This window comes from Amphimedon queenslandica, unplaced genomic scaffold (genome assembly GCF_000090795.2).
Source record: "Amphimedon queenslandica unplaced genomic scaffold, v1.1 AMPQUscaffold_12695, whole genome shotgun sequence".
NCBI lineage: Eukaryota > Metazoa > Porifera > Demospongiae > Haplosclerida > Niphatidae > Amphimedon > Amphimedon queenslandica.
Window position 1 is genome coordinate 2,381 of NW_003547069.1, and position 12,770 is coordinate 15,150.

A 12,770-nucleotide genomic window follows, 5' to 3' on the forward strand; every position below is an offset into this window, starting at 1 on the left:
CAACCCTAAGACTTTACCTTGTCTACATTCTTTCTGTGAGCACTGGCTGGAGGGATTACCTCTGGATAAGAAGAATGAGACCTATTACCTCTCTTGTCCCGCTTGTCGTCATTGTACAGAGTTACCACAACAAGGAGCACGAGCCTTACCTGTAGCATTTCATGTAAACAACCTCAAAGAGATGTACAGTCTAATGAAGAAAACAGCAGTTTTGCCAAGTCCTCAAGAGGCCACTGTAGTGATCATGGAAAGTTATTGGAGCTATTCTGTGAAACATGTGATACATTAATATGTGTTAACTGCTCATATCGTAATCATAAACATCATGAATGTGACTTAGTCACCGACAGTTATACTAAACACAAAGAAGCACTGGAGAAATCTCTTAATCCAGTAAAAGGGAAAATTGAAGGACTCAAGAAGGTTCTGTCTGCTCTAGCAGAGAGAGAGGATGAAATCAGAGAGAGAAGAGAAGGAATCCTAGAAGAAATACATGAAATGGTAGAGGAAATGATGGATGTTCTTCGTCAGTCAGAGAGGAAACTGACTGAGCAGGCAATAAGGGTCACTGATGATAAACTGAAGGTGCTGTCAGACCAAATGAAATCAGCAGAAATGAGTTTGAGTCTTCTGGAGGATTTTGTGGAACAGAGTCTGAAGACAGGTAGTCCTCCAGAAGTCCTGAGGTCTAAGAAACAGTTGATGGAGCGTATGAGTGAAGTTACTGGAGGGATCAATTTGGAGGAGTTAAATCCAAAGGAAGAAGCTGATGTAAAGATATCAAATCGCTACATCACATTGGAGATATTATTATACCATCACAATCTAGAGTAAAAAGAATTGATCATATTACACTTGCTGGTAAAGCAGTTTCGTTTTCGTTAATCCTGTCTATTCAGCACCTGCATGAAGCAGCCAATCCAAGGGAACACTCTCCTTCAATGGATGTCTTCAGTTATGGTGTCCTCCTTCTAGAGATGATAACACGACGTATTCCTCTACCAGAAGAGAGAGTAGGTCTTATTGATGGTATTAGAAGAGCCTCGTTTAAGTCTCTTGTTCAGCGCTGCCTGATAGTTGAGTATAGACACTGTCCAACAATGAATGATATTATAACTGAACTAAATGATACTATTTAAAATAAACCTGTTACCTTTGGAGTTAGTATTTGTCCTTTTTCATATTTTGATGTTTAGTTAAAATTGATTAAAATAGACATTAATTTTTTTATTAAAAAGTAAATTTTAAAATTTTATTTGAATCAAATTAAAATGTTCAATAAAGTTCTTCTAAACATAATACCCAGAGAAAATATTTTGTAGTTTCTTGTGTCTTTTTTTCTTGGCAAGTGTTAAAAATTCGTCTTTTACAGTGTGTCCTCTTATTATACTCTGCAAGTACTTATAGTATAAAAGCAACAATTAATAGCCTATGGATGATAAACATGCATGTAATAATACACAATGAGTATGCCTGTGCATTCTTCATTGTGTTTTTGAGCACCTCTTCTCTCAGTTCCTCAAGTTCTTAACTTTTCTCATCAACATTCTATGAATAATGAATGTGTTGCAAGTGTGTCCTTTTTCTGTCATACTCCTCTCTTTGTAGTGCTGATATTGCTGCTCCTTGTGACGATGACAATTTATATTGTTGGGCTCTACCATCTAAAATAAATACAATATACATAAGCACATACAAATGTGCATGTACTGCTATAGATCAACACATGCATAAATTATTAAATCATATGAAATGCTACAAAATTGCAATAAAACCATACATATAGCAAAGTACTTGCACATTAGCTTACTATCACTAGGATATATCTTATCATTCTTTCCAGAATCCATGATAGCTGTTTCTTTGATTGGGGTACATCTTTATTCATCTCTGACTCCAGTGTTCCAGTAGTTCTTGTGTACAGAGTATCTCTGTATAATATGTCTCTTTCTATGTCTCCATTTCTTTTAATAGTGTTCATTGTATGTCTCGTTCCATTATTGATATTAGTTCATCTTTATCTCTCATTAATCTCTCTAGTCCATGTATCCTGTGCTTCTATGAGGATATTACATATACAGCACTTACATATTGATGTCTTTATCCTGTGTATGAAGTTTTAAACACATCCAATATAAAATTTTGAGTTATGAGCAAATAAATGCAGGCCTTAAATATTTGATTTTGCATGACATATACTTGTAATGATTGTGTGTCGGTGGATATTGTAACTCATTATTATTTTTATTTATTTTTCAGTGGTAGCATGGAGCCAGCATTTTTTAGAGGTGATCCTTTTTGACTAATTATGAAGAGGGTTCAATAAAATCTGGGAAGATTATAGTATTCAAAGTAAAGGACAGAGATATACCAATCGTACACACGGAACAGTACATGAGGAGAAAGCTAAGAGAGAAAGTGGGGGAGAACAGAGGGAGAAAGAGGGAGGATACATGTATGTCTTGATATATGTATTCTTTCTAATGTGATTGATTGGTGTGTATACAGCATTTGGCTATTTTGTTTACTATATGTAAGTATTATTGCTTTACAATTCCTATTTTTGATGGATATGTGCACTTTATTTAAACATGCCGATAGGGATGTTTAAAATTTTTAATGTTTTTACACCTTTTCTTTTTATAAAATGAATGCTCTACATGTCTCATTACCCAGTCTACTTGTCTTGTTACAATAATGCATGTACATTTTACATACAGTGTTATGTTCACTGCGCTCTTAGATTTTGCTAAAAAAATTGCATTGTATATGGCATTAGTTTCTTTTGATCTCTTTTCCTCCCTCTCTCTTTATAGTCATAATGGTGAGGTATATCTCCTAACTAAAGGTGATAATAATCAGGTTGATGACAGAGGATTGTACGCTCCAGAAAAGCTGTGGGTTAAAATGGATGAAGCAGTAGAACATGCTAGAGGGTAAGAAACAATAATTTATGATAATTTTTAACAACATGATGTTTTAGTTTCCTGCCATACATCGGAATGGTCACAATAAATTAATGAAGGATTACCCAAAACTGAAAGTGAGAGCATTATTTTAATCATTTGCTGTTATCTTTATCTCTTTATCATACAGTATCTTCTTTTATATGTGGCTTAGCAGTTTTTGTTATACTGCATAGGGAGTAGTCATTAATTGATTCCTTTGATCATTACACTATAATCATTATTTTGTTGAATAAATTAATAATATACTCTAATTGGCATCTTGCCATAGAATACCACAAAAATCACTCACAAAAAGGTAGCAAAAACTATTAAAACAGTAAAAGCAATGTTAGTGAACACAGCAAAAGTAAATTATGAAAAGTGAACAAAAGCTTAAAGTTGCTGTTGTACTGTAGGGTTGTTAGTGCTACCATAAGTAGCAGTAGTAGGAATATAATTAGTATCATTATCATTATTAGCAGGTTGTTCAATGTTAGGTGGTAAATAATCTTCAATTGGAACTTGAACATGTTGTTCATTATATTCCAGTGGATTCTCCATACGATCAGCAATCCAATCATCAACCACTAATGGCTGACTCTCTTCTTGTTCTTCTATATTAGCTGGTACAGTGCGATTGTGTAGCTTGTGATAATTAATACAATTGATGATGGTCTTTATTATTTGGTGTATGATGTACAATGGTAATATTACACCAAATAATAGAATATTAAGTATAAAAAATGAAGTACTAGAGCCTGGTAAATTAATGCTAACAATATCATGATTTACAAAAATGAAATATCCCATTTGAAAGATTAACATCATTACTTCAGTAAAGCTGTGAATGTTCCTTTTAAAAGGACGAAATACAAGAATTATTATTGCAAGCAAAAAAACAATAGACACCTGAACTGTAGGTACTATATAGTATTCATCATAATCAAATGAAAACTCTAAAAGGAAGGCAATGATTTTTGCCAGTAGGTAAAGTCCAGCAAAAAATCGATAATCATAAGTGTTCTCAGTTCCATTCTTAAAAGGACCAGTAAACACATCACACAGTGATATCAGTAGCTGCTTTCTCAAACGTAAACAATCCAATAACTTATGGAACCATTTGAATGGATAAAGCAGTATACAAAGTGTTGGTAGGAGTATCATAATCAGTAGGACTGAGATAGCAAATGAACCAGCAACAGCATGAGCACCATGAAAATATTGAACATAAGAATCATAAAAGAAAACGAAAATACCATCATTCATATAAAAATTATAGTTAAAACACAATATTTTAAAAGAAGTACCAGTCAATTGTGTGAAGCAGAGTACATATATTGATGCTATAGAGTGAGTAAAAGATGGTTCAATGCCAGTCATATTCCAGAAACGAGCCATGCAACAATGAAATGGTCTAGTAACCAATACTACACACTTGTAACCTTTATCATACAATGTTATCCAAAGATAGAGTAAGAGGAGGAGGAACAATGGATAGAATCCTATCACATACCAAAAGGAAATAGCACCCAATGGAGACATGTTAGGAATTATACATAATAAATAGTTACCAAGAAATGGTGTGAAGTCTAAACTGAAGATGTTGCACGGTATTGCAAAAAGATTAAAAGTTATGTAGTCAGCTGTTACTAATGCATAATTAGAATAAGTGAAGAACATTGCTTGTGAATAAAAGACTAACCCATTAATTGATCCATTAGTTAATTGTATATTAAATATTATTACCATTAATACCATCAGTGTTATTGGTATTATTTCTATTCCAATAAATACTAGTGTATTAATTGGATATTCTTCACATTGAATGCATTCACTAATTTTATTAATAGACACTCCATAACCTGATGGGCATATAGTACAAGTAGGATATGACTGTGAACTATTATCATAGCATACATTGCTATAAGAAACTGGGTCAGTGTATCTGGTAAAAATGGGACAATATTCCTGATTTGTACATAGTGGAATAATAAGCTCACAATCTCCATCAATGTAAGTCAATGGTAGCTGGCAAAATTTCGTCAATGTTACGTTTATCTTACTAATGGTGCTGGCTTTTAATTCTCCCAATGTACTGACATTTAATGTTAATTCAATAGGATCACCAGTAATGTGTTTATAGCATGGAGGTAACTCATAGTAGTAGCTAGGATAGTTAGGACATCTTGAATTGTAATTGTCATATTCATCACAATGTTTGCATTTGATATTCATATTATAAGAAGCATCACTTTGTGATATTGAGTCACATGCATGTACATGTATATCATTTCTCCAATCAAATGTTGCACCATTACAATCAGTGACAGAAGCAGTAAACACAAATTTGTCACAATCACAATGACTCTCTAAGTCAAATGCTGGGCATAATATTTGTTTATTAATTGGCGTAATTTTGATATTGGGACAATCATTCTGTGACAGTGTGTTACTTACTGATGTAGAAACAGACAGTGGTATATTAGACCTACTAGCAGTACTTACGTTATTCACTAGATTTACTAGTTGCAGTTCAATAGTAGTAGTAGCTTCTAGTGTGTCATTACCAGTAGGATTAATGTAGACAATAGTAACTGATGAACAGTTGTCTCTTACATCAGTAGCAGCAGTTCTTTGTATTGCTAAATCAATAGTAGCACAAGGTGTTTGAACTCCTCCAGTCCAACAATAGGTATTGTTGATACCATCAGATGAACTGACATAGATCCTACACTCCAAACCAGCAGCAGAATAGGCTAGAACAAGAGAAGTAATGAACAACAATAGAACAATTGTACTAGACATTTTGGGTGTTATTGATTTTACAAATGTTGACTGATGTGATCAACCTTATATATAGTAAAGGGTGTAAATTTTGGTATCAGTTTCAGTTTCATTACTCTCATTTTATTGAATGATTTGTGATGAAATCAAGTTTTTTCACCTTCTTCAAGCGCTCAAAACATTACATTGATGATCAATAGTTATGTTGTGTATACTATAATCTTTATAAAATGTCAATAAGACGTTCAATAGTTTGTATGCATGTTTAAAATTAAATGTACATGTAAAATATCTAGTGCATAAAGACTGCTATCGATATCGCTTAAAAATTTAATTTTACGCAAAAAGTAGAGGGTGTGGTCATAAGTATAAATTAAAACCATAAAATTATAGAGTAAATGAAATGTCCTAGGACTAGGCCTTGGCGGATTATGCTAGCATAATTTTGAGCATAATAGGACCCAAAAGCATAAGCATAATGTAAGCATAATAGAGCTATAAAAGAAAGTTTTGAAAAATGCATTGAGAAATGCAATAAACAGGCACTTGCACTCAATAAATTAACTGTTTTCATGTTTAAACAGCTACTATTGCTCACAATATACTTTAAGAACTTCATAATTGAATTACTGGCTCACATTTTCGGGTGGGGCTAAGTTATTATAATGAAATTCATGGGAATAATTGGGAGCATAATGGCTGATTAGTAGAGCATAATAGAGCTGTTTCCTGAGAATTGCAGCATAGCATAATAGAGTAATTTTAGAGCATAATCCGCCAAACCCTACCTAGGACAAACTAATCGGAGATATTTATCAATCCAACGGTTTGGCTGAAGAATGATGATAAGAAGTTGAGTTGGAGTAAGACAAAAGAACCTTGAAAGACTCTCACGGCCTATAGAACAAAGGTCAGTGAAGAGAAAGGAGAAAAAAATTATTTTTATTTAAATTTAAGTCATACTTATGCATGTAATTTTTATGGACTTTCTACAAAATTATTATTATTATTAGTATTATTATTATTGTTAGGGTGTTACTGAGCAGGGTTCTATCCAGTGGGGGGGAAGCTTCTCCCCCAAACTCTTCATCTTCCCCCCCAAAACTTCAAGCTTCCCCCCTGTGTACTTCTGTAACTGCATGCATGTGCATACATGTACATACACATGTATGTACACAACCTTCCCCCCCCTGGTCAACTGCTCTGGGCTTCCTCCCCAAACAAAAATTTCTAGATAGAACCCTGCTGAGTGATGTTACTATTGATGAACTTAAAGAACTTCAAGCTCAAATTACTGAATTAAAGTACCGTAAATGTTCAAATAAAGGCCAGGCTTGAATAAACGCCTGGTACTAAGAATCTCAAAGTATAGATACGCATATTTTACCCAATATAAGTAACATAATCTTTAGAGTCTCCCAAATGGCCTCTGTGTGCAAGGAACTTGGAGGTCCGGGTTCGAATCTCAGTTTTACTTTTTCTTTTTTTATTTTACACAATTTTTTTGTCCTGGAAAGAAACATAGATATAATACACAAAACGGGATTAGAAACATGATCACGGGAGCGCATTATCCATTTAAACACTCCTAGTTATATCGGAACCCCGGGTAGCTGCTCGACTATTGCACAGTCCCCCAACTGTCTCTTTTCAAAAAGTTTGTGGGACTCTAGCAACTTCGGGAGACAGCATGACGCACTAGTATGAGCTTTTATGGCTACTCTCTGAGGATCTTTAGTGCATTAAGACATTTATTAGTGCTTAAACAGAAGTTTTAGAAAGTTATGGCATGTCAAAACCAAAGGCCATATTTCAATGGCGTCAGTACTCTAAAACTATTAAACGCAGTCCATAACAAACACCACTGTGCACTGTAAGAGGTTAAGAAGTAACCATAAAAGCAGATATTTAGTTACAAAACTATCAGATATCGTCTGGAGAGTCCCACAAAGTATCTCCATTCATCTCTATTACGGGACCAGTTCCCAGCAAACTAGGAGTGTTTCAATGGATAATGCACTCACGTGATCCTGTTTCTAATCCCGTTCTGTGTATTATATCTATGAAAGAAATAAACGCCCGGGCTTTTATTTGAACATTTACGGTATAAGAAAGATAAGAATAATAACAGTTTATAAATGTATATATACATGCATGTACATGTACATGTATAATAAGAGAGAGTATCTATTTTTATATATATTTATATTTGTATTTACTTCTCCTCCTCTCATTCTTTCTTCCCCAGGACTAAGAATACCCATCAGTTATTAGTCCATTCAGATGATCTGGACTAGAACACCGTCAATAGCATACAAACAATTCAACTCTGAAAACTCAGTGTACGACTGCTATACCTTCGATATAAGAACTTTCCTTCAGCCGTTGGTCAACCACAAAGAATAGACACCCAAAGATTTATGGAGGCTAAATGAGATAACAAAGAAATATGACGAGTATAACTGGGAGTCCATTGCTAATGAGCTCAACACTGGAAGAACTGCTGTGCAGTGTTTGAGGTGTTATAAGACCAGCTCTCATCTACTTAGTAAAAAGTACATGTATGTCATCTTTTACTAACTTGAGTTTACAGTGTAGCCTCTTTATAACAGACACTTTGGGGAAAGAAATTTTGTAGAGGTGTCCTTTACATGTGTGTGTGGAGGCACTAATAGGTGCTGTCCATTAAATTGAAGTGTATGCTTATAGAGTGTCTATTAAGAGAGGCTACATGTATACTGTAGTAACATACAGATACGGCATATATTTCATGGGTATAAAATTTTGTGATTTGAATGCATTTTTTATTCACAAATAAAAATTTTGTGATTTTAATGTAATTACCACACCTACTAACAATCAGCACACTATTTTGTGGATTTTAATTTCGCGAAACTATTATGACATTAATACCACAATTATGACATTAATATTTTTTGTCAAGGAAGCAAATTTTAAGAAATTGGAATGACAGCATGTACATTGTGAATCTATATTGTACATGTACATGCTAATAATTTTGGAGGGGATTAAATTTGGCGAATTTGGCATTTTGATAGCCATTTGCCAAAATAAAAATCCGCCATTTTGAGCTATTATACACATGCTCAATGGTACATGGCCACAAATTCACCAAATTAAAAATCCGCCAATCACCAAAATTTAGCAATTTGCCAAATTTTAGCCCCTCCAAATTTACCTGCTATACGGTAACTCAAAAAATATTTTTTGGAATCAACTCAAACTTGCTACATAGCATAAGGACATCAATATGTATCAGAAAATGTAATAATAAAAACTTTGGGGTGATTTTGGAGCCCTTTTTCTAAAAAAAACCATGGGCTACAATGTATAGCCTTGGATAATTCAGATTTTGGCATATTTCTTAAAGTGGCTGTAATTCAAAAAATATTTGTCAAATCAGCTCAAACTTGCTATATACATAGCATAAAGATGTCAATATGTATCATAAAGTGTAATAAAAATTTGGGGTGATTTTGGAGCCATTTTTTCTAAGAAACCATGGGCTATAGGTATTTTTAGATTTTGGCATATTTTATAAAATGGCCGTAACTCAAAAATATTTGTTGGAATTAGCTCGAACTTTTTAAATACATGTAGCATAAGGACATCAGTATGTATCAGAAAATGTTTGAGTATAGGAAGTAATTGTGATATCATGTACAATGTACAGTAACTTGAAGGGAGGAAAGACACCGTATAGCGGGAAATTTTGGAGGGACTAAAATTTGGTGAATTGCTAAATTTTGGTGATTGGCGGATTTTAATTTGGCGAATTGGTGGCCACGTGCCATTGAGCATGCGTATAATGGCTCAAAATGGCAGGTTTTATTTTGGTGAATGGCTATCAAAACGCCAAATTTGCCAATTTTAATTCCCTCCAAAATTTCCCACTATATATTTGTGAATTCGGAATTAATTTTTTGACAGCCATTTCACCCCATTTGCCAAAATAAACCCACCATTTTAAATCATTAATGTAGTTTACATTGTCTCTTTTGTCCACAGGTATACATTGTAGGTAAAGCTAAAGGTAAATCCAGTGACCCAAAGGACAATACAGTACCAGCACAATAAGCAGAATCAGCTCCAACTCCAGTTACTATAGAACCAGTTCAAAGTACCAGACATACTAGACCTATTACACCAACCACTAACACTGGACTGAACTAAACCAACCATCTGGTCCCATAGCTCAACATTTCACCCCCAGGGGGCTCCCATTACAACCAGTAATTATACCACTCATTGGTCTTGCTCAGTCTTCTCCATTTCCTCTTCCTCATGTTCCGGCACTTACCTCCTTTTAGTACCCCAGGGATCTCTAATAATCCAGGACCTTTTCCACTTCCCGTTGACCCCAGACCACCATCAGTCTTATTTTCTCATTCTACTTCTTCTCAGTGTCAACCTTTACCCTCTCTACCTGGTCCCTCTTTTCGGCCATGCCTACCACCACTAAACCCTCCTTGTAGACGAACCACTCGTATTAGAGGTCGTGTTGCTCCTCCTCCTACTGCTAGTTCTTCTCTGTGTCTCTTTACCTCCTCCCTCTCTGGTTGTGTCTTCTAGTTGTTTGTATGACATACATGTAAGTCCCAGAGGGAATATTTTCTACAGTTTTTGCCAGCTCATTAAGTTTAACTAGTCTCTTACAGTGTGTCCTATTGATACATTCTGCAAGTACTGAATCAAGTAGAGGGGAATAGAGGACAGAGAGAGAGAGAAGGACAGGGGCAGAGATAAGATAGTTAGTAAATGATATGTATATACACAGTGATATTAATTTATTGTACATGTAGATCAGGATATACCTCATTCATTCTGCCCTTTTTAAATAATAGTGTAATTTAATAGAAGATAATACTTATAAAAGAGAATTGCTTTTAATAAAAATCATAAATGCTTTTAAAGCTAAATATCTACTCATACACATGTACATGTTCTTATGTTGTGTAGAAAGTTTGTAATTCTGATCAAAATTTGATTTTTTATGATATTTTAAAGCTGTACAAAAATCAAGCAAAAGACCATAGGTGTGGCCCAAGACCCAGTACTATAGTACAGGGTCTTAGGTCAAATTTTGCCAAAATTTTAAAGTAGTTTTTTGATGCATACTACTATTATGCAAGATGTTATATTTTGTAGAAAGATTGCTGAGCTCATAATGATCCAAATTGAATTTTTTATGAATTTTTAAAATTTACTCCAAAAGACCATGGTCTACAGTACAGGGTCTAGGGCCAAATTTTGCCAAAATTGAAAAGTAGAGAATTTGTCATTTTTTGTAACTTTTTCTGATGCACATCTTATGTTGCATAGAAAGTTTGATCTGATCCTGATCAAAATTGAATTTGTCATAAAGATCAGGTGAAACATATCATGGGCTATAGTACAAGGTCTTTTGCAAAATTCTGTCAAAATAACTATAAGTGTAGAAAGTTTAAGCTGTTTCTGATAAAAGTTTTTGAGTACCGGCCATTTTAAGAGAATGCCAAAATTAAAAAAAATTACCCAAGGCTATAGCCCATGTTTTTTTTCAAAAATGGCTCAAAAAATCATCCCATTTTCTGATGCATACTGATGTCCTTATGTTATGAAGCAAGCTTGAGCTGATTCCGACAAATATTTTTAAAAGTTATAACCATTTTAAGAAAATGCCAAAGTTTAAAAAATACCTAAGGCTATTTGTTCCTTTAAAAAAGGCTATAGCCCATGAATTTTTATTAATGACTTATAAATCAATCCCAATTTTTATTACATTTTCTAACACACATTGATGTTCTTATGCTATGTAGAAAGTTTGAGCTGATTCCGACTTCAATTTTTTAAGTTAAGGCCATTTTTTTAAAAAACCAAAATTCCAAACAATACCCAAGGATAGCCAATAGTTTTTTTCCAAAAAATGACTCTGATATCATACCCATTTCAGTCACATTAGACATTTTGATTATTATTGATGCCCTTCTGCTATGTAAAGTTTGAACCCATTCCAACTTCAATTTTTTGAGTTATGGCCATTAAAGAAATATTCCAAAAAAGCTTATATTTTTACAAATTATTTTTTCAAAACTGTTTTTTAATTCTCTTTGTGAGGACGGCCCTATCATTTGCTATTTACCAACTGACAATAAGACAGAGGACAGCACTTTTTATAATGAATTTTTTTCTCAGATTTCTCATCAGTTAGCAGTTAACAAAATAATAACCGCATGTGCACTAGTAAAAGGGCCTGATTGAGCTATATTGTGTGGTGAATTATTATCATTATTACTGATGGTGTGCAAATTGTCGTTTAGGAACAACAGCAAAATAACTATAATTTATTATGTTATAATAGCAAAAAATCTTTTCTACCAAAATTTTAAATTGTCATACAAAACTAGAATAGATCTAAATAAAATGCTATTCTTCATTGTAGTGGCACTCTTGTTTGTACAAGTTAAAATTATTCTGTATCAGTAACAATTGAATACAGTCATTGACAACATAATCATAATCAATAAGATACTTGTTATAGAACCACAGACCTTTCTTCATTTGATTCAGTATGAATGGAAGATCACTAGCACTGACTATACATATTTTATGTCTCAAGTATCTTTCTAGACATCCATTCCTTCTTGCACCCCAAAATCTTTGTGAAAATCTTGGCATTGCTAGACCAGCGGCCTTTAGCTTCATACGATTACCAGGAGCATCCTTCAACTTGTTAAGTGTGGCAAAAAAGAATTCCTCTGCTGATCTTGTGTACTGTAATCTTTTTCTTAGTGCTGTTGCTTTACTGTCAGTGAGTGCATACTTAACAAAGTCTCTACTTAATGCACTGTTGATTGATTCTGCACTTTTATAAATTGTGAAATTTGGTAGGGGACCAATGTTCCCTGGGGGGCTACCGGGTACAACTTTTTTCTTCAGAAGCCATTTATGAGCATATCCAGTAGCAGCATTAATACCTTCAGCAACAATATTGTTACCTTTTAGTTCCACCAACTTCTTTACAATGTCCCTATTAGT

General features: G+C 33.9%; 1 long non-coding RNA gene across 1 annotated transcript; it reads left to right on the top strand.

Moving 5' to 3' along the window:
• The first annotated feature begins 1,892 nt into the window (after positions 1-1,892).
• On the top strand, positions 1,893-3,263 carry LOC109587063 (uncharacterized). The gene is made up of 6 exons (XR_002187377.1): positions 1,893-1,982; positions 2,041-2,109; positions 2,260-2,455; positions 2,817-2,936; positions 2,984-3,043; positions 3,097-3,263. It is a non-coding gene; the product is annotated as an uncharacterized LOC109587063 (long non-coding RNA).
• Positions 3,264-12,770: the final 9,507 nt, after the last annotated feature.